Source organism: Pinus tabuliformis, chromosome 2_1 (assembly GCF_031772625.1).
Source record: "Pinus tabuliformis cultivar Carrire ecotype Pingquan chromosome 2_1, CPIR1, whole genome shotgun sequence".
In the NCBI taxonomy this organism is placed as follows: domain Eukaryota; kingdom Viridiplantae; phylum Streptophyta; class Pinopsida; order Pinales; family Pinaceae; genus Pinus; species Pinus tabuliformis.
The window spans coordinates 925,096,579-925,118,545 of record NC_142299.1 but is presented as its reverse complement, the minus strand read 5'-3'; the positions used below and the strand labels follow the sequence as shown (position 1 = coordinate 925,118,545).

The following is a 21,967-nucleotide window of genomic DNA, read 5'->3' as shown; positions in this document are numbered from 1 at the left end:
ATTATACATTTAGTATTTTAAAGCGCTTGTAATAGCATGTTTTAATGATACCTACTTCTTGTTGAATAGCATCATGACAGAGATGGAGAAGAGTTCCATTGCCACTGTCAAGTTGCTTATCATACATTGACTTTGTCATAAGATTTTGGTAGGTCGCCATGTTTTGCTGGAACCTGTACAACACAACATCAGAAACCTAAATTATGAAATATCTGAATTGTCAAAATTGCTTCAATAGAACATATGTTTTTTTATTTGTATTAAACGCAGTAATGGGTTACCATTTTGATCTGTTACGTCATATGAAGACCTTTGAAAGATAATTACTTCATTTGTTCTAAAGGCAGTTAGCTAGGTTCCCATTCTGGTGTGCTACGTCATAGGATGACCTTTGTAAGATGACTGACATTTATAATAGCCAAAGAATTAAGTAGATTTGCACAAATTTGAGGTGTCATGTGTGAGCATATGAATTATGTATTGCTTCCTATTAATGAACAAGGTGCATAAATTTATTCAGCAAAGGAGAGATATTGGGTGAGAATATAAAAAGCAATGTCTCTCTCCTAATTATGATGAATTTCTATGATCAGGAACCCCATTAAAGGAGTAGATCTATTCAAGAAAGCTCTGTTTAGTTGTGAGTGTAGAACCCTGCCCATAACTAGGAGGAAACCACAAAGAGATGGACCACTTTAGATATGAGAAACCTGCTATTTGAGCGGAGAATTTCCACTACCTTGGTAATGAGTAAGAGAGATTTAAGAGGATAGACCCTGCCCACCCCTGTCCTTAAGGAGATGACATTAACTAGCTAGGGAGATAAGTGCATAAAGAGAGGACAAGACAATATAAAACTAGTTCTACAATCTATGATGAATTTCTATGATCAGGAACCCCATTAAAAGAGTAGATCTATTCAAGAAAGCTCTGTTTAGTTGTGAGTGTAGAACCCTGCCCGTAACTAGGAGGAAACCACAAAGAGATGGACCACTTTAGATATGAGAAACCTGCTATTTGAGCGGAGAATTTCCACTACCTTGGTAATGAGTAAGAGAGATTTAAGAGGATAGACCCTGCCCACCCCTGTCCTTAAGGAGATGACATTAACTAGCTAGGGAGATAAGTGCATAAAGAGAGGACAAGACAATATAAAACTAGTTCTACAATCTATTAGATGTATTGTATTGGCAACTAGAGATAGCATAAAGAATGAACAAAACACCTTAATACTTATAAAGAAAAAAAATAGAAAGAATCACGTGATGATAATTTTCAAACCAGAGTTGGTATTTCTTATACACAACTTACGGATAGGGCACTTTCCCCAGGGGGTGTTATGAGCCTATTTATACAAGTTCATCATTAGCCATGTTAAAAAATGAAAGTTGAGTATTTATTAAACACAAATTCTGGTTAGGGTACTTCCCCAAGAGGGGTTATGCGTCTATTTGTACAAGTTCAGCATTAACCATGTTGAATTTCAGTACATGGTAAGCAAACTTGCAACTAAAGCCCTAGAGAGCAGTTAACTAGAGAACTCACAAAATTGCTAGTTAATATGCAAGATCTACAAACACAGCTAATCGAAAATACAAACAACAAACAATAGAATCTGAAACACTCAAAATTGTAATGGATATATCACTCACACCCCTGCTTTTCTTTTATAGATGAAGGTGGTTAGAAGAAAAATAAAATATAGCCCATCTCTGTGGGTAACCCATAGGAGGAAATTTTTCTCGACATTTGACAGCCAGCCATCCTCCCCATGATGGTCAGCATATATTATGACAGAGTTCTCCACCCATTGTTGTAGTGAGATCTCTCCCCCATCTAGCATTCTTCATGAAGGAAGGTGGGTCATATCTCGATAGGTACTCTAACCATTATTGCAACCATGTGCTTTCATTTAATGTTATGAGAATATTGATATTGATCACAAGGCAAACTGGATGATTGACTGATCTCTATCGTATCCTTGTTCCCACATTTCACTTGGGAGGCTAGTCTTGGACTCTAGTCCAATCAGACTTCCTTTAAGGTCTTAGGGTTTAGGAAGGCACTATTGGGAGGCATTAATTGATGTAGCATGTCCACAGTAATTCATACTAATCATTTTCCATCTCTCCCAGTTATCCATCACCATTTGTCAGGTTTGTAGCCATTGGTCATTGGGATTGGCGACCTATATCCACATCCTTGAGCCAAGGCCTGGAAACTTGGCCCCGATGGTTGATGTAGCTAAAAGAGCTAAAAGCATATAAAGCCACAATGAAACAAAATGTAAAATGCAAAAGATGGTTGGAACAATATTTAGCACATGGGAAAAAGCATAACACGAACTCTAACCCCTCATTAGCCATCACCCAGTTACTCAAGCATTTAATGCTTCTTGAAGGTCCCAACCTTAATGTGCAAGAAACTACTACATCCTAAAGGGGTATTGGAAAAGTATAAGGAAAACTTGGGCTCCTAAGCTATGCACCAAATGAAGACAAATCATTAAAGTAAAAGGTGCACCAGAGCAGTGGAAAGAGCAAGTTGAGGAAAGGGTTAACTCATGCCTCCACAATTGTTCCCTCCTTACATCATTACATTTAGGATGTTGGACCCCCCTTAGCTGGTCCCATGGCTATGGCACCTTGAAGTTTCTTCCACTCCATGGCCATCATTTCACACCCATCTATGGATTGATGGGCTAACCTAGGACATATCACTCCCCTTGGGAGTTGTAAGCACCTAATAGGGTTCTTGACCTAATCATCCCTAACACAAGTGAGGAAACTTGTTTACAGATCCCGATCTAGTTAAACATTTGAAAGTGAGTTTTGTGTGAAATATTTCTATGCCTCTAACATTAGATATGATCCACTATGATTCTTTAATTGTTACATGTTCCTAATGAAAACGATCTCACTTGATCTTGAGAGGTTTTGTTTAGGAGGTTTCACATTGCAGCAAATATCACTCAAGGGATAGTTTGATTCTTCTTCAGCACATTCTAGCGGGTTCTTTGCCCCTTTCTAAGAGAAGATCTGACTTGTGGCCCTAACGTTGGCCTTCCAAAGATAAGTGTTGGGCCTTGAGAAACTTCCACATGATACTACACATCTTGATGAGTCTCCATATGTTGAAACATTGAGCTTGAAAGCTTGGGCAATGGACTCCTTAGTGATGTGCCCAGATGGACCCAAAATGCTCCTAGGTTGGCCTTGGCCCTATTTGATGGACGACACCTTGTTTTGGAGCACAAATTGTTAATTTTTGGTAGTTCAGAGATAAACTTCCTCCTTCCTCATCAAGACAGACCCCTCCTAGCCCTTGGAAGAATTTAATTTGGTTAAGGAAAAATATATTTTAATATGGAAACCCACATGTGCACAAAAAGAACAGGTCGGCCCAAAAGGAAATTGCTCCAGATGTTGAAACATTGAGCTTGAAAGTTTGGGTAATGAACTCCTTGGTGATGTGCCCAGATGGACCCAAAATGCTCCTAGGTTGGCCTTGGCCCTGTTTGATGGACGACACCTTGTTCTAGAGCCTAGATTGTTAATTTTTGGTAGTTCAGAGATCAATTTCCTCCTTCCTCATCAAGAAAGACCCCTCCTAGCCCTTGGAAGAATTTAATTTGGTTAAGGAAAAACATATTTTAATATGGAAACCAACATGTGCACAAAAAGGACAGATCGGCCCAAAAGGAAATTGGACACCCATGGATAGCTATAAATACAAGTCAAGTGACACTCATTTGGAGATAATTCATTTAAGCATTCTTCTTTCTCTCTTCTTTGGTTTGGCTCGCACAGGTCTGAGGTTACTTTGCGGAGATTGGTTCGTACAGGTTCAAGATTGAAAGGTCCAAAGCTCGCACTTGTGATCTAGGGTTTTGATTTGCAGCCGCAAGGTTGCCACAAGGAATTTTCAGTTACAACTATAGGCACGCAGGCTTATCCATGCGGTTGGAGGGTTTCAGCCGCACGCATGTACACTCTCTCCATGCAGTTGGAAACTAGGGTTTTATTTTATCAGTTGGCCACAAAGTTTGACAATTGACCACAAATATTGACAGTTGACCGCAAGCTTTTGAATCATGGTTTTGATTATTAGAATTGTTGGGTTCATCTCTTGGATGTTGTTTAGTTGATTTTGTTGGATAAGTTTTGTAGTTGAAGATATCAATTATTGTACTCTCTCTTTGTTGAACATTTTATGACAATCTAATAAGAAGAAGAATTTAACAAGGTTTTCCCCCTTGTGGGGTTTTCTAGTGGTCTCCGACCAATCCTAGTGCCTCTATGTGTGAATTTTTTTCTTCTACTGTCCTTTATGTTCCGCTACATTGTTGATGATTGTTCTTTCTACATAATTGCATACGTTGTTGAATAATGTTATAATGTTGTGGGGTGAATTCAATGTGTAAATGATGAAATGCAATTATCTAAAGCAAAGAACAATATAGCCCTTGGAAAAATTAACATGGTATCAAAGTTGGGCTAAAGAAAAGTCATTGAGATCACCCCTGTTAAGACACCACTGATGAGAGCAAGAGAATATGGAGGAAACCTAAAAGAATACTAGGGTTTGAAGGAAACCCTAGGCAATCTAGTTAGTAGGGTTCGACGGATATCATGAGGTTAGGGTTTGTAAGAAACCTTGGAATATGATATAAGCATGGGTTATGCAATGATGAAACCCTAGCATGATCAATGAGGAATTGTTGTGACAAATTTAGTATAATCCTAGTTGGGCTAGTCTCATTAAGGCCTTGGTTGTTGATGAAGTTGATGGAAATATGGCAACATTGTTACATGGATAATGGACAATACTAACTCATGATCACTTCTCGCTGGAAGATAAGTACTTTTTAGATTTGTGTTAACTCTTTGTGATACTATTCTTGTTTGGGTTTATTGTTTTGATTATTACTTATACTTCCTGCATGAACATTTGAGTGTCTAATGCTTCTAACCTCTAGATGAGATGTGACAAGTAAATCCTTCATGAGGATCATCTAAGGTGCAGGAAAAGAGACCTAGTGCAGGAAGAAAAGAGTTGGTGAAGTACTTAATGAGAGTTTTTGCAAATTGTTACAATATGCAAGTGCTTCAACTGCCAAGAACAAATAAGAGCTACAAGTTGCTCAGGTACCTAAATACTTCGAGGTATGTATAGTATATTGTTTCAATGTTATGATTTAGTTGCAAGATTGGAAGGTAAGTTAAACCCTAAGGTATAACGAATGACTCATGCATGCATATGAAACTAAGTTTGATTTCTTGTACATGTGATATATCAGTGCCTTTGATATTTCGCAAGACATGGTGAATTTCCTGAAGCGGGCTAGATACATTGATTTTGATATATGGTAACTTGATACTATTGTCAATGCTTGTGATAAGCATGATGAAAGTGTGACAATAAGATTGATACTCTTGTTGATCGTTTTGTTAAGCTTAGTAAATCTGACAAGTGGTGAAATTGGATGCCCTGACTTGATGTTGTGATTATAATCCTTGAAGTATGAAGGTACACTTAAGTGACACTAACCCTTGATTAATATTTGATGACTTGTTATGATATATGTCTGAGAACCTGATATAGTTTGTGATCTAACAGTTTTGCTGTAGCATGACAATATTATGATAGACAGGTTGATGTCGTGAATAATGATGATTGAAGAGGCTTCCCATTCAAAGGGACAGACTCTTGATGAGATCCCAGCACCTATCATTATTTGAAAAGAAGACACTTGACTGTTGAAGGAAAAATTCTGGTCATGAATAACCATCTGATGTTGTTGAAGAAGTTTTGGCAAGTTCTGATCTGAGCAGAGAAGGTTTCTCCTAGTCCAAGCCCCAATCGTTGGGAGAAAGGCTTAAGGGTGTGGTTATAAGCCTCCCAACCGCACGGAAGAAGGCCTATGGGTGCAATTGAGCCTGTAGGATAAAAAAAATAAAATCTTATGCACAAGACTAGGAGCACACAAGAAGTATGACAAACCTACAGATATGAAGCAGATGATGGAGAGTTCTATGAGCAGGGAATTTTTTAAGATCTACATAATGTTTGACTTATTATAGATAATGTGAATGTCTTGGCTAATCTTGTGATTGCAGGGGACTGAAATATGCATATCATCATGTTATTTGTTCTAATTTGATCATTGGATCTAGTATGACAGAAAAGGATTGCTCCTTTAGTACACTGTGATTTTTTTATTCTAGTTATTGCAGGAATCTCACAATGAATATATGACTTGTCCTTGGTGTATATGATCATGTGGATGACTTGATGAAGTTTGGTATTGCTTGGTAAATAACAGTTGTTGACATGACAATAGATAAGTACTATGTTTGCATAAAGCATTGGATGGTTTGAAGCAAGCTCCCTGAGCCTGGCATGTCCGCATTGTCAGTTACCTAGTGAAGCCTAGAAGCAGTTTCAATCTGAACCTCTAAGTTGGTCCAAGGTATGCCTTTGATTTTGATTTCATATGTTGACGATCTATTCTTGATAGGTAGTGAGCCCCTAATGATCGAGCATACAAGGGAGCTGGCCTTTGAGTTCGAGATGAAAGATTGTGAGATATACTTCCAGAGATATGAGTCTGCATGGATACACTGATGATTGGGTTGGAAACAGAAAGAGCACATCTAGGTGTTGCTTTAGCTTGGGATCTACAATGATATCATGGATGAGCAAGAAATAGAAGTTCATAGCTTTAAGCACAATCGAGGTTGAGTACATTGTTGCTAGCATGGCTAGCTGTGGGGCAGTTGGTTAAGGAAGCTCTTTGGAGATTTGTTTGAGCAGGTTTTGGATATGACAGTGATATATTGTGATAACAAGAGTGGGATTCGATTGGCAAAGAATCTCGTATATAGCTGGGACAAAGATATCTTCATAGATTGAGACAGTGTTGCTGTATGAGACAAGCTTAGGCTTGTGGTTGTTGCCTCCGTGAGAGGGAGGATGAATAAGGTATCCTTTTGTGACATATATTTGTTCTAACATAATATTTGATTTGATGTCCTGCATGAACAGGAAAATAGAGGATTGTTGCTCTCGGTAATTTATGAGGCAATGAGATTGAGCTATTCAGTGAGTTGTTTAAGCCAATACCATATATGAGCACGTTGATATGTTTCTGATCTATAGAGAGAAGGGTTGATCGAGGACACTAAGTCATCTCTTCCCCCATGTCTGAGCTCCCAAGGTGAGAATTGAAATGTAGGGCTCCCGGGGTTGAGCAATCTTTGGACAATAGGGCATCACTCCTATGGGCCCTATCTGTCTCCCATAAGGTGGAAGATGGTTCTCCCCTAGCTTGGTCTATGCAGAGTATACCCCAGTTGGCATCTGCCTTACCCACCCATTTGGCCAAGGGGTGCTAGTTGCTTGATTTAGGCGCGATCCTTACCACTTATGATAAGTGGCATCCTGCTCAAGCTAGAGATTCAGGTTTTCTACCACTGACTCTTGAGGGTCAAGTTGGGAAGATCAACAAATAATAGGATAGGCACGATCCTTACCATTTATGGTAAGTGGTACCCCTCCTATTATTGCCAGGTAGTGGGATAGGCGTGATCCTTACTTCATAAGGTAAGTGGCATCCCTCTTATTGTCTGTGGTTTCCCGAGTCGTAACATTGGGCTCCCCGCTGGTAGAGTTCCCTGGGTTGTAACATCGGCTCCTCACTAGCAGAGTTTCCTGCGTGGTAGCATTGGCTCCCCGCTGGCAGAGATTCCTGAGTAACAACATTGGTTTTCCTCTGGAAATGATTCCAGGTAGTAGCAGTGGCTCCCCGATGGATAGAGGGTGGTAGATTGGGCTCCCCTCTAACGTCAAATTCTTCTTCTTTTAGATTCGAGAGTGTTCAGCATATGAGTAGAGCAACGATGAGAAAAGATGAGAAGGGATGAACAGACATCAGCAAGAATGGCATTTGATGATGACGAGATATTTGTGATGAGACATGTTGCACTTGATAATTTCTCCCTAGCTGAGAGGGAGTGTTAATGTTTTGCAGCTCAGGGATAAATTCCCTCCTTCCTCATCAAGAAAGACCCCTCCTAGCCCTTGGAAGAATTTACTTTGGTTAAGGAAAAATATATTTTAATATGGAAACCTACATGTGCACAAAAAGGACAGGTCGGCCCAAAACGAAATTGGACACTTATGGATGGCTATAAATACAAGTCGAGTGACCCTCATTTGGAGACAATTCATTTAATCATTCTTCTTTCCCTCTTCTTTGGTTTGGCTCGCACAGGTCTGAGGTTAGTTTGCGGAAATTTGTTCGTACAAGTCCGAGATTGTAGGGTTCGAAGCTCACACGTGTGATCTAGGGTTTTGATTTGCAGCCGCAGGGTTGCCACAGTGAATTTTTTGTTGTAACCACAGGCACGCAGGCTTATCAGTGCAGTTAGAGGGTTTCATCTGCACGCACGTACACTCTCTCCATGCAGTTGGAACCTAGGGCTTCAATATATCAGTTGACCGCAGAGTTCGATAGTTGACTGCAAATATTGGTAGTTGACCGCATGCTTCTGAATCAGGGTTTTGATTATTAGTATTGTTGGGTTCAACTCTTGGATGTTGTTTAGTTTATTTTGTTGAGTAAGTTTTGTAGTTGAAGATATGGATCATTGTACTCTCTTTGCTGAACATTTTATGACAATCTAATAAGAAGAAGAATTTGAAAGGGTTTTCCCCCTTGTGGGGTTTTTTCCTAGTCTTCGACCAATCTTGGGGCCTCTATGTGTGAATGCTTTTCTTTTATTCTTCCTTTATGTTCCATTGCATTATTGATGATATTGCTCTTTCTACATAATTGCATATGTTTTTGAATAATGTTATAATTGTTAAAAAATCAGAAAGGCACAAAGATTTTCTCTTGTTGATAATTACTTTTGATTTCCTTAATTTATTATCTTTCTTGTGTTCTTTTTATCTTATTTCATCAAGCAATTATACCAAAACACGAAGATCAAGGACACTAGATGTAAGCACACAGCCAGGGAAAAACCCAGTCAAGAACTCTTCCTTTAGTAGATTCATATGACAGTGAGACAACAAGACTTTAACTAACAAGCCTTCCTCCTCCACCAAGTCAGCCTTCTAATATGATGTAGCAACCTTCAATCTTCTCTTCTTGTTCAACAGCTTTAACCCAGGAACATCCCAGAAATTTCGGTCCCGTTTACTGCAAGTTGCAGCTACTACAAAAATTTTGGCCTCCCAGCTACTGCAGATTTTCGACCCCCAGCTTCAAAAGTTCGACCCTACAACAGAAATAGAATTTCGGCCCCAGCTTCAGCTCAATATCTTCGCATGTGTGAGAGAAAGGTATCCCAAAAACTCGATTTTCTTCTTCCCAACTTCTCTCCTTCTTCACCTGCAACTTTGCGCTCTTTTCCAACTACTACAATTGCAGATCGAACTTGTTGTGAGTGTGTCATAAATGAGGTCGAGTTGCTCCAATATATAGGATTCTTGTGAGGTCGAATTACCCTATTTGAGGCCAACTTGTCCTTCCTTGAGGCTGACTTGGTGAAGGAGGCCTAAAAGACCTAAAATACAACAAAATAAATTTCTTCTTTGACAAATAAATCCCAAGAAGGGTTCTTTACATTGTGACATGGACAAGGACACTTGACATAAACCATAGAAGTCTTCAATGGAGACTTTGACCTAAAAACAATTGACCTGAGCATGAAACCCATGCTTTGATAAGGCAATTTATGTAATAATAAAATTTATTTTCTTTCTTTTGATAAATATATTTAATTATGACTCAAGTAAAATTATGAAGACCGACACTAGTTACACTCTTCAATACTCCCTTCATGTTCCTTAGTACATCCCTCCAGGGATGTCTTAGCTCTCATGGACTCTTCTATAGACTGATTTTCTCTTAAAAACAACAAAACATACTTCTTGCTAGAACTGATCAATCTTTTGTCCAGGTTGGCACTTACCAACGAGATCTTCAACTTACCCTTGTGTGCATAGATGATGAATTATCCACATCGATGAGGCGATACTGATCGGCTCTTGTTAAATTCTTTATACTAGCTCTAATCTATTTTATTTTTGAATAATTTCAACAAAACCTAGAAAATATTTATCTCAAATAAATTCTAAAACTGTTGAGAAATATATACGTTGGTATATTAACTCATAAAATAATTTGCAATGGAAAATAATTGCAGGAGATTAGACATGCAATAATGCAACAACAAAAATTTCACCCAAACAACTCTCTGTCACTTTTATTAAAATCTAGAAAATATGGGATAGACCCACAAAGAAATTTTACTGTTGCAAGGAAACCTACTCAGCCTCCTCCTAAAATCAACTTCAGAAATTCACTGTTAGCTAGAAGAAATTGGTCTGCAAGAATTTTGTTGTACTATAGAGAACCCTTACTATCGCATGTGTGGGCTCATCCTACTGTTGTTGCATGTGTGAACTTGAGCTACTGTACCTGACCTCTCAACAAACCTGCCTTCCTTATATTGCTGCACTCAACCCTCTCTCTCTCCAACTTGGCTCTTCCGAATTTCTCCTGAAATCTCCTCAGCAATTTCTCCTCTTGCTCCTCAATCAAGTCAAGCCTCTCTCTTGAGAAAATCTCTTGCTCAAGCACTCAACAACAATAATGTCTTTCACCTCATCATGAGGCTTATTTAATGATTTTATTAGGCCAAATCCCTAACAATAATTTTCTAAGAGATCAATGGCTAGGATTAAATAGTAGGATCACTTAACATCAATGGTTAAGATTATATCGTGTAATTCACTTAAATAAATTAACTTACTTAATATTAGACTTAGGCCTAATAGTTCTCAATAATTAATTACTGAGTTTTTCCTAAGTTAAACTTAGGAAAGAAATCAAAAATCACTTACACCTCACATGCAAGCACCCAAAGTGGAAAATCAAAGTCTTTTGCATGCTAAGACACAAAGCTAGAAGAAGACCCTCTGCAACTATAGAAATCAACAACTCTCTACATGAAGATCACATATCACATGCACATATAGGGACTCCCAAACAGAATTCCACATGCATCATGTGGAACTACATCAAACTCTATTTCATCAATAAAATCGACACTAATAGCAAATTTGATTCTACACTATTTGTTTACTTTTATCTTTTCCTCCTTGTTGGCCCACCCATTGGATATGGGCTAGGATGGTCATGATCCTCCAGTCCTAATTTCTTGACAAGATCTGTTGCTATGAGATTCGCCTATGATCTTAAGTCGAATAAAGCATCAATTTTCATCTTCTTGACTTGTATCTTTATATGGAAGAGTCCGGTCATTTCCTTCTCTCCCCGTTGTTGAAGGCTACTCAGGTTCACCCCCTTCTGCACTGATATACAGACAATCTTCTCATTCCATGTCCAAACTGCTTTCCACTTGGTTGCTCGAGTCTATGGCCATGAGATTTTTCTTCTTAGCTTCATTCTTGCAGTTCTTTGGGTTGAGCTATGGATGCAACTTCGAACACTCCTCTGTATGACCATCAATGTTACAGTGGTTCTTGGGATCTTTGCATTGGTGTGTTGTGGTTTTTGTCTTTTTTTCTTTTCTCGCTTTGCATTTTTTCTTCCCATCCTTGGAAGCTTCCTAGTGCCCCTGCTTTAACCCACTTGATTTCCCTTTCTTTTGGCCTCTGCTCTCCAAGTATTGTGCCTGCACACAAGCCTCATCCATTGTTCTAGGCTTGAACATCACTTTCTTTCACAAATGGTGTAAATACTAAAACCCCTAAATACTTGAGAAGTATATCTAGGTTCCATGGGGAGATACTCAGTATTATTGCCATCTTCCTAAATTCTTTGTTTCTTCTCAATCCCCTGATCTCTCCTCTGATCAAACCTCTAAGTTAGAACCTCCATCTTCTCTGAATAGCCCGAGCTTATTAGTCAAGGCCACCATGATGAGGCTCACATGACATTTTATATCTACAACTTGTGCTTCCAGCCATGCAAACCTCTTCTTTGTGGGATCTTAAGGGTTATTAATATATTCATCATCCATGGTTGGGGTTTTATGACTTTCAGATTAATTGATATGGCTCCATTGCAACACCCCACAATAATTATATACCTAAAGAAACCTACTCTAATACCAATATCATCTGTTTACTGTCATGGATATTCCACTAGACAATTTGTCATTGTGAAAATTTCACAACCGGAATCCCTACTGCAGCAACTAATGATATTATTCCTACTTGTTAATTTCCTTTAAACATATTACTTCTTGTTTCCTACGGCAAATATCGTAATACATACATTGCAACCTTCACTCAATTAAATTATATGTGGAAACAAGAGACTGAGCCAGAAAGAAAATACAACACAAATGACACCGTTATTTTTGGACAAATGACTCCGGAAAAACCTAATGTGGGAAAACCGGTGCAGCAGATCTAAGGGTTTTATATTATTAAGCAGTAGTTTCTGAATACAACTCTCAATGCCCTCTCGACTATCCAGTTACAGAGAAATACAACTGGCAAAGAAGAATTGTGAGATTACCTCACTCTACCTGGCAAATCCTGGTTGTTCCGGCAGCTAAATCAACTATCCTCGGCTACAACTACGTGGAGCTCTCTGAGGCTTTGCGTGTAATGACTCGTCTATAAAAGTTAAGAAATAATAAAAATAATTAACTAATATAAAGTTCTAAACTTTATATTAAAATAAATACGAATAAATTTCATATTTAAAACATTAATACAAATCAAACCTTATATTAAAATACAAAGCAAACTTTATAAATTTAAAATTAAACTTTATACCAAAATAAATGAAACCAAACTTTATAAACTTATATAAACAGTGTAATATGTTTTAGAAGGGAAAACAATATAGTAATAATAACATATTGATAAAGCGTGAATGGTCATTACAAATATCTGATGGTCTGAAACGCATGCAACGGCGTGGCGGGAGGAAGGAAAGCGGTGGCTGCAGGTGGGAGGCGGCCACCGCCAAGCCCGCAGTTATAAAACCCCGGAACTGAGCTGAGAGAGGGGGTTGAACAACGGAGGTAAAAACCAAGGGGAGGAATTCAGAAAGGAAGAAGGTCTGCCATTGGAAGAGCTTTAATCAGTCTGAGGTTCTGGGCACGGGGGACAGTGAGCTTCTGCGAGGAGCTTACTGGATTGAGCAGCCAGGCTCTGCTCAGTCTGGCTGGGTGGAATTGGTCTCCCAGGTAATTGGAGCAGCGCAGCCGCAGGCAACATCATCGACAGCAGTTCAGGTAGGTACCTGCTTTAAAATTCTTATTGTATTTGTATTTCAGTTTTTCGGTTCTTACATATGGTATCAGAGGGTTTGTTCAAACCCTTCGACCTCATTGGCCCTGCGTTGTGGTCTGTGTAAGCTTCACTTCATCGTAACAGTAGAGAAAACCCCATCGTCCCAATTCCCGAATCCCCATTTCTGGACGAGAAGCTGGTTTTGCTGTAGACTCTGAATGAAAACCCTGTCAGATTTTATCCAACAACCAAAGGTTAGATCACGTCCTGGGAGCTGCCTCTCGTATTTTGTTCCTTGGATAAAATCTGACTGTCTCTCGCATTTTGCCTCTCTGAATTTGTTTCCAGATGAAATTTGAAAGTTTCAGTTGAGCTTTCTGGGTTCCGGTAATACTGGCAGGTTCCTGTTTTCATTAAAGTCAAATTTAGTTATATATATTTTTTCAGTATGGTCAGGGTTTCTTCTGTGTAAAATTCGGCAAAATTAAGCAGAATGGGGTTTTGCGTGGCTGCTGTACGAAATGACTGTGTTGCGCTGTGTGCGTTTTATGTTTTGGTTGTAGGGTTTGTAATATTGGGTCGTATGAGTAAGGTCGTTCTCACTGTAATTAAACAGAATTTTCTAACCTATTATTTATCAGGGCTTTGACCGTGAGACCTCGGGTTACCAATATAATACATCATCATTTTTTATTTTTATTTTCTTATGTTTATATTTATCTTTGGCTTTCTTTGGCATAAGTGGAAACTCCGACGGGTATCTATTATAATAGAACTGAGCCCGGCAGCAACCCTCGGACACATTTTTTTTTAGCCATGAATTTGATTTGAGGCGGTGATTCTCTGGGATAAGATGTATAACATGTAACTTTATAATTATTAGGTATTCTTTTTCTCTCCTCCCTTGGCCGCTGTTTCATTTATATGCGTCGGCTTTGTGTCGCATTATGGTACATTTCGAAGGATCCTGCTTGGCTTCAGCAGATTCGGATCGTCAATAGCGCAATTGCATTGTTGGTTGTGACTGTGTGTCTGAGAAAATATTTTGCATTTGTATGCCTGTAACAACTTCTTAAACAAAAGCCGAAATCATTTCATGCTTGTAGCAGCTGATCTGGGGAAGACCGAGAGGGTCTCTAAGTCATTTCCGATGGGTGGACATCCATTCTAGGGTAGAGACACACTTCGGTATGCAATATCGATCCACTGTCTCACTAATTTCTGAGCTATGTTGAAGTCTTTGAGAGTTGACATGTTCGATGATAAAGGAAGTTAGATGCTAGAGCCTTCGAATGATGGTCCTATAGTCTAACTTGGCCAATTGAAGCCTCAGGAATTAATTTCTGGGTTCTTACATAATTCAAATGCTTTTACTATCAAGAAGCATGACCGCTAATCCTCGGACAGTGGTCTCCTCTTGATTCTACGAAACGTTCCATAATTTAATTAAATTCACATCGGAGCTTTTACTCTTGCACATGGTCATTCTATCTTGGACATTCACGGTATATATTTGATCTAAAAACAGGTTAAATTTACATATACGGTTGTGGTTCATAACCATTTTTCAACCATTCTATCCAAAAAAAAAACTCCAGAGAATAGATATAATTTCCCTGTTTAAAGCACCCATTAATAAGAGCTGCATAAATTGCTTCATTGGGACAGAGCTCTCTCGCTAACATATTTTTATCAGCTGGTCTGCCTCAAGGAGTCTGCCTGCCTTGCATAATCCTGCAATTAAGGCACTATAAGTATCTACAGTAGGCTGTCAATGCTTCTCCATCATTTTGTCAAGAAGCTTAAATGCGAGATCACTGCTTATTTCAAGTGGCATTCCATCCAGGTCATGAATTCCATCTAAGTTATCAGGATCTGAACTACCTACTGCATCCTCATCAGTAATCAAGTGTTCCTTTTGTATCTTGTTTTCTTGAACTATACCATTCATAAGCACTCAATAAGTTCGATAATTAGGTTGGCATCCTTCATTTATCATCTTACTTAAATAGATCAAAAGCATGATCCACCCTGTCTGATTTGACGTTGCCATCCATCAATGATGTGTATGTTATTTGGTTGGGTTGTAAACCTTTCTCCTTCATTTCACCAATGAACATTTCAGCCTCTTCCAGTCTGCCTTCCCTGCAAAGTCCATAGATCAGTGCACTGTAAGTGTAGACATTGGACCTCACACACTCTACAAGACTATGACTCGCACTATAGTATCCTTATGACTATATCACACTTGCACAAATGCAGGACCTTGGTTTAGCATTGACATTCAGCTCTCTTATATTGATCACATCACTATGCCATGTACGAATTCAGTATTCACATGTCTCGGCATTATTATAACAGCAATATAGCATGATTGCTCACAGTTATGATTGTACTAATTGTCATCTCAGCATGTGTAACATCAAGTTTCTTTAGCCATGTACTGACATGATCATTGCATAGTAAGGAACAGAAGCCTTATGGCAATATATGTCTTTGAGCATTTTTGAATCATATACATTCGCTCAGAATCAGTTGGGTACAGTTCTGCCCAAAATCTCGAGTTCTGTTGGAACCAAATAAGTTGAGATGGAGCCGAGTCTTCTTATAGTTGTAAATTTATCCATATGACTGAAGGGCCATCATAAACCTCTGTCGTGTCTTAAGGAATGAAAGAATGTCTCTGTCTTCAATAAGCCTGCATCAATTATATTACAAATTCAAAATTGTAATTCGAATCAGATTCTGAGTTTCACATCAAGACTAAAAGTTTAGGTAACTCTGTATATCTCTCCTGCAGCATTGTTAATATAGCCTAATGGTGGTAACTAATAACTGCAGCAACCTATCAGTAATTGATATGCAATCCTTCATTTGTCCATGAGTACAGAAAGGACAAATTTATATTATTAAATAACCCTGAGTATATTAACAACGATGGCAAAATGATGGACAGTGGTCAGCATATTTTAAATTATAGTCTTGGCATCCTAACTGTACTACTATAGTATTTGTGTGAGCTCATGGATTACTGCCTGAAAAGACAAAACTGTATCGTTGCCCTATCTATCATCTTGTAGATGGTTTGTTGGTATACCCAGTTGTGATGACAATTGAAGATATTTTAAAATTCTGCATCAGAGACATGAGAAGTATGACATCCATGAGACGGGTGAACTAATGCAGGGTTTTTACTATCTGATAGGTAGTAGAACTGTCCAGCCCTGTTGATAATTCATCCATGAAAAGAGTATTTGAAGGTCCAAAGATCATCTCCCCTGTAAAATGGAAATTTGTATGAATTATAAAACTTACTGATTTTAGTCATAGCAACGACATCTATACTTGGATTACACCTCTCTAAGAAGAGGAATTGTCAATATAATTATCGACCATACCGGTTGTGACACGTTTCTTTTGCCACCGGAAATTTTCACCAGCATGTCATTGCCAGCTATTCTACCACCAGAGAAATGGTCCAAATTTCTCATAGATCATTCTTGTTTATGCCCTCTGCTAAAAATCTTTAATCACCTTATTTGGATACCAGTCGAATTTTATGCCAGATTTAAGTTGACTTATGTTTACTTATCCTCCTTAGGGGCCCAGTCTACACACTAAACTTTCTCAGATGATATCTATGTAAGTTTTCTGCCAAATATTGTGAAATCTGAACTTATGATAGCACAAAGTTTTCTATGAATCCAATTGCAGGCAATTTGCATCAACCATTAAAGTGTTATGTGCAATTTATAAAAACTACTTTTCAAAGCATCCTTTAGAGAACAAAATTGTACTAATTATATCCTTTGACAGAGTCATTCTTAAACAAAACTGGTTCTAAACAATCATAATCACATTTTATCCTAATTTATTTCCTCCGTTTAACCCCAATCTACATTTATGATATATTGCTGAACTGTATCTCTTCTAGATTTTAATCATGACATGTCTATGGTAAATTTTTAGGCTAAAGGTCGAACTGATATGGAACCAGAACGACCCTTCATTTTATTATAGATTTAATCCATATCCAAGTAATATATTCAAAAATATAAATATGTATGACCTTCTTTAAATGTAATAGCTAGATTGAGGTATGACGGGTATGTTACCAATGTACATCGTAACGAGACATTTAACATTTTCATTTTGTGGATGTTATTTAGTAAATAAACTTTAGATGTTTTACCGTAGGAGCTAATGACCATACACTTCTGCATTATTCATATTAGGATAGAATACCCTGCATTAGGACAAGGAGGTCGCGAGACCACCCTCCTTGACCTCGGTACCAGTAAGATCCGCCTAGCGGATAAAAATAGCAAAACTATACCCGTTTATGAATGTGAAGTTGCAAAAGAAAATTATGTGTTAAATTCGGTTGTCTACCTCAAAATTTTTATAGAATTTTATTATGTGTTCAGGAACCATTACAATGGTAAGGACGTATGAGCGACGACGACGTGATCGGGCAACATCACCACCATTAATGCCGCCACCGTCGCCATCATCATCCCCATCAATCGCCCCAGCGCCAGAGTTGACTGTGATAATGAACTCTTTGGAAGCCTTATTGGAGACATTAAAAGAATCAACTAAGGCTAAAACCAAAGAGGAATTTCAACATGTAGCCACCAGTTCAGCGGAACCAAATAATCTTGAGCCCAGAGGATCGAAAGAAGACATTTCTAGGGAGCTTCAGAAAATTAGACTCCCAGAATTCTCACGAGGTCGAGCAGGTGAACGCGCTGAAGCATGGTTAGAAGGAATGAACAGATGCTTTAGGTTAAGAGAATATTCTTCTTCGGCAAAAACAAAAATTGTCGTGTTTCAATTAAAGGAAAGTGCCTTAATTTGGTGGGGAAATCTGGAGAAGCAGCTGCACCTTACATCGGATAATGTCCCTTGGGAACTATTTGAGGAAAGGTTCCGCGCAAAGTATTTACCTCCATACTTTCAACAACAGCAAGCCAGAGCCTTTCATACATTAATTCAGGGAAATAAAACGGTGGAAGAGTATGAGATAAGGTTTATGGAGCTTGTAAAATACATTCACTACTTAGATTCCGATGAACATCAAGCTGAACGCTTCATATTTGGGTTAGATCCTCGCATCAGAGCCTTAGTAAGCATGTGGAAACCATCATCAGTAGCCGAGGCAATCGAATGTGGTCATTATGCAGAAGAGCACCTTGGAATCAAAAAAGATATGGGGCCAGCAGGGCCTTTCCAATCAGGATTTCCAGGAAAGACTCCCCGAAACTTCTTCAGAGGAGGTAGCGCGAGGCCACCTTACGGTAACAGGTTTACCCCAAGAAATGTAGGGACAAGAGCTCCCATGGCAGTAAACACTATAGCCGCAGAATCATCAAACACCAGTCCATGGACATCTCGAGGGACTGCCAGTAGAGGAAGAAATTCGAGAGGAATCAACATGAGAGGACGAAGCTCGTTCTCTAGAAATTCACGTCCTGATTCAAGAGGATCAATGCAGCTTAATTGTTGGGGATGTGGGGGACCGCATTTTCAACGTGACTGCCCAGAAGCTTCGTCGAATATATTGCATAGGACTGGAAAGGAACCGATATCAAACAATTGAGGTAATCATAGAATTCATGCAGTAGTCAGCAACGACCAAGCAGCACATCAATCCACTGTAGTGGAATCTTCAGGTATTATCAATGGTATAAAACTCAAAATCTTATTTGATACTGGTGCCACAAATAGTTTCATTTCGTCATATGCATTAAACAAATGTGGGTTGGCAGCGCGTAGACAAAATGATTTCCATCAAGTGGAAATGGCCTCAGGAGAACTCCAAACTGTGGGCTTGAGTGTGGATCAATGTAAAATCGATCTAGGGGTCTGTACGACTAAACTGAAAGTTTATGTCACAGCCTTAGGAACGTATGATCTTATCATAGGTATGGATTGGCTGGAAGCTCACCAAGCTTGGGTAGACTGTTATGGGAAAAGAATTCTAGGCATGAATGATGAAGGAGAAGTAATCCAAATTCAAGGAATCAAGAGGGAAGTATCTTTATGCTACATTTCAGCAATGCAGATGAAGCGTTGTTTAAGGAAAGGTTGTCAGGCTTATGTAATTCAAGAAGTAAGCGAAGGAAAAGGACCATCCTTAGGACAATATCCGGTGTTAGCCGAATTCCCGGATGTATTTCCAAAAGAACTACCTAGATTACCCCCGGTAAGAGAGCTGGATCTCACTATTGAATTAAAACCAGGTACCCAACCGATCTCTAAAATGCCTTATAGAATGACAGCTCCAGAACTTCAGGAATTGCAAATTCAATTAAAGGAACTACTGAATATAGGGCATATTCGGCCCAGTACATCACCTTGGGGCGCTCCTGTAATTTTTGTGAAGAAGAAAGATGGATCTTTAAGATTATGCATAGATTATCGAGACTTGAACCAAGCTACAGTAAAGAATCAATATCCTATGCCTCGAATCGACGATATTTTCTATCAAATGAAAGGAGTTGCTGTCTTTACAAAAATTGATCTTTGATCAGGATATCATCAGCTAAGGATTTCTGAAAATGATATTTCTAAGACTGCATTCCGGACACGTTTTGGACATTATGAATTTACTGTGGTACGATTTGGATTAACAAATGTGCCAGCCGTATTCATGAATCTTATGAACAATGTTTTCCGTGAATATCTTGATCAATTTGTGCAAGTCTTTTTAGATGATATTCTCATCTATTCCAAGAATAAGAAAGAGCATGAAGATCATTTGCGGATAGTATTGTCTTGTCTTAGAGAACGTCAGTTGTATGGAAAACTATCCAAGTGTTCATTCTTTCAGGAAAGGATTCATTATTTGGGTCACATCATATCAAGTGAAGGGATTTCAGTAGATCCTGAGAAGGTAAAAGCGATCATGGAATGGCCAATACCGAAAAATGCACATGAGATACGAAGCTTTATGGGTTTAGCCGGTTATTACCGAAGATTTGTGGAGGGATTCTCCAAAATCGCAAAGCCAATTACAACCCTTCAGCGTAAAGGTGTTAAGTATGAATGGACCGAGGAATGTAATAAAGCATTCTCTGAACTCAAAAGACTACTCACTAGTGCACCAATCCTAAGAGTCCCTGATATGGACAAAGATTTTACGGTATGTACTGATGCATCCAAACAAGGGTTGGGTGCAGTGTTGATGCAGGATAGAGGAGTGATAGCATATGCTTCCAGAAAGTTAAAACCTCATGAAGAACTCTATGCTACTCACGATTTAGAATTAGCCGCTGTAGTGCTAGCTTTAAAGATTTGGAGACACTATCTAGTGGGACGAAGTTTTACACTTAAAAGCGACCATCAAAGTCTACAATATTTGTTCACCCAAAGAGACTTAAATGCCAGGCAAAGGCGATGGAGTGAATTCCTAAGTGAATATGACTTCGAAATATCATACATTAAGGGAAAAGAAAATGTAGTAGCAGATGCTTTAAGCAGAAGACCTCGGATATTTTCTCTCATACCCATTAAAGTAGACTTAAGACAACGAGTACTGGATCATCTTATAAAAGACAGCTGGTATTTAAAAGTGAGAGCAAGTCTTGAAGGTAAAAGGGCAAAAGAATCTAAATTTGAGGGATATGAATTAGAAAACGATGGGATCTTACGATTCCATGGAAGGATGTATATTCCTGATGATAAAGATATTCGAGATACCATCCTTGGGGAAGCCCACAGAGCAGTATATTGTGCTCATCCTGGAGTAGGGAAAATGTATGCGAATACCACGAAACTCTTCTTTTGGTCAGGCATGAAGCGTGATATCACTCAATTTGTTGCAAAATGTTTGGAATGTCAGCAAGTAAAGGCAAATCATTATCACCCAGCGGGCCTCTTACAACCCCATGACATTCCTATGTCTAAATGAGAGACCATTTCTGTGGATTTTATCAATGGACTACCTCTTACTTCTCAAAGACACAATGCCATTTTGGTAGTGGTGGATAAATTAACAAAAAGCGCCCATTTCATTCCCGTAAGAGATACTTACAATGTTGCTGACGTAGCTCGAATATTCATAAATGAAGTTATCAGATTTCATGGAGTACCTAAGAAGATTATATCCGATAGAGATTCACGATTCACTTCCAGATTCTGGACTTGCATGCAGACAGCCTTAGGTACTCAGCTAAATTTAAGCACTGCTTAACATCCTGAGACTGATGGGCAAACTGAAAGAGTGAATCAAGTACGAAGAAATGTTGCGAATGTATGTTATGGATCAGCAATCACACTGGGAAAATTATTTACCCTTAATCGAATTCGCATACAACAACAGTTACCACAGTTCGATTGGAATGCCTCCATTTGAAACTTTATACGGCAGACCTTGCAGAACACCGTTAAGCTGGGACAGGTTAGAAGATCGAGTGATAATAGGACCAATCCATGAAATGGAAGCACAAGTAAGACAAATTAGACAACGATTAAAGGAAGCATAGGATAGGCAAAAGAGTTATGTTGATGCTCACAGAACTGATAGGAGGTATGAAGTAGAGGATTAGGTTTTCATCCGCATCAAACCGAATAAAAGTACTATTCAATTCGGAAAATGGACAAAGTTGTCACCCCGATTTATTGAACCATTTAAAGTCATGGAAAGAGTTGGACCTGTTGCTTATCGTCTTGCCCT

The 21,967-nt window shown here is 38.7% G+C and overlaps 1 pseudogene across 1 annotated transcript in view; it reads right to left on the bottom strand.

Moving 5' to 3' along the window:
• LOC149203681 (uncharacterized) overlaps nucleotides 1–21,967 on the bottom strand; it is a 220,215-nt pseudogene that overhangs the window by 116,974 nt on the left and 81,274 nt on the right. Inside the window, exon 12 of the transcript XR_016253635.1 lies at nucleotides 56–173. The product of XR_016253635.1 is annotated as an uncharacterized LOC149203681 (transcript). The remainder of the gene's footprint in view (nucleotides 1–55; nucleotides 174–21,967) is intronic.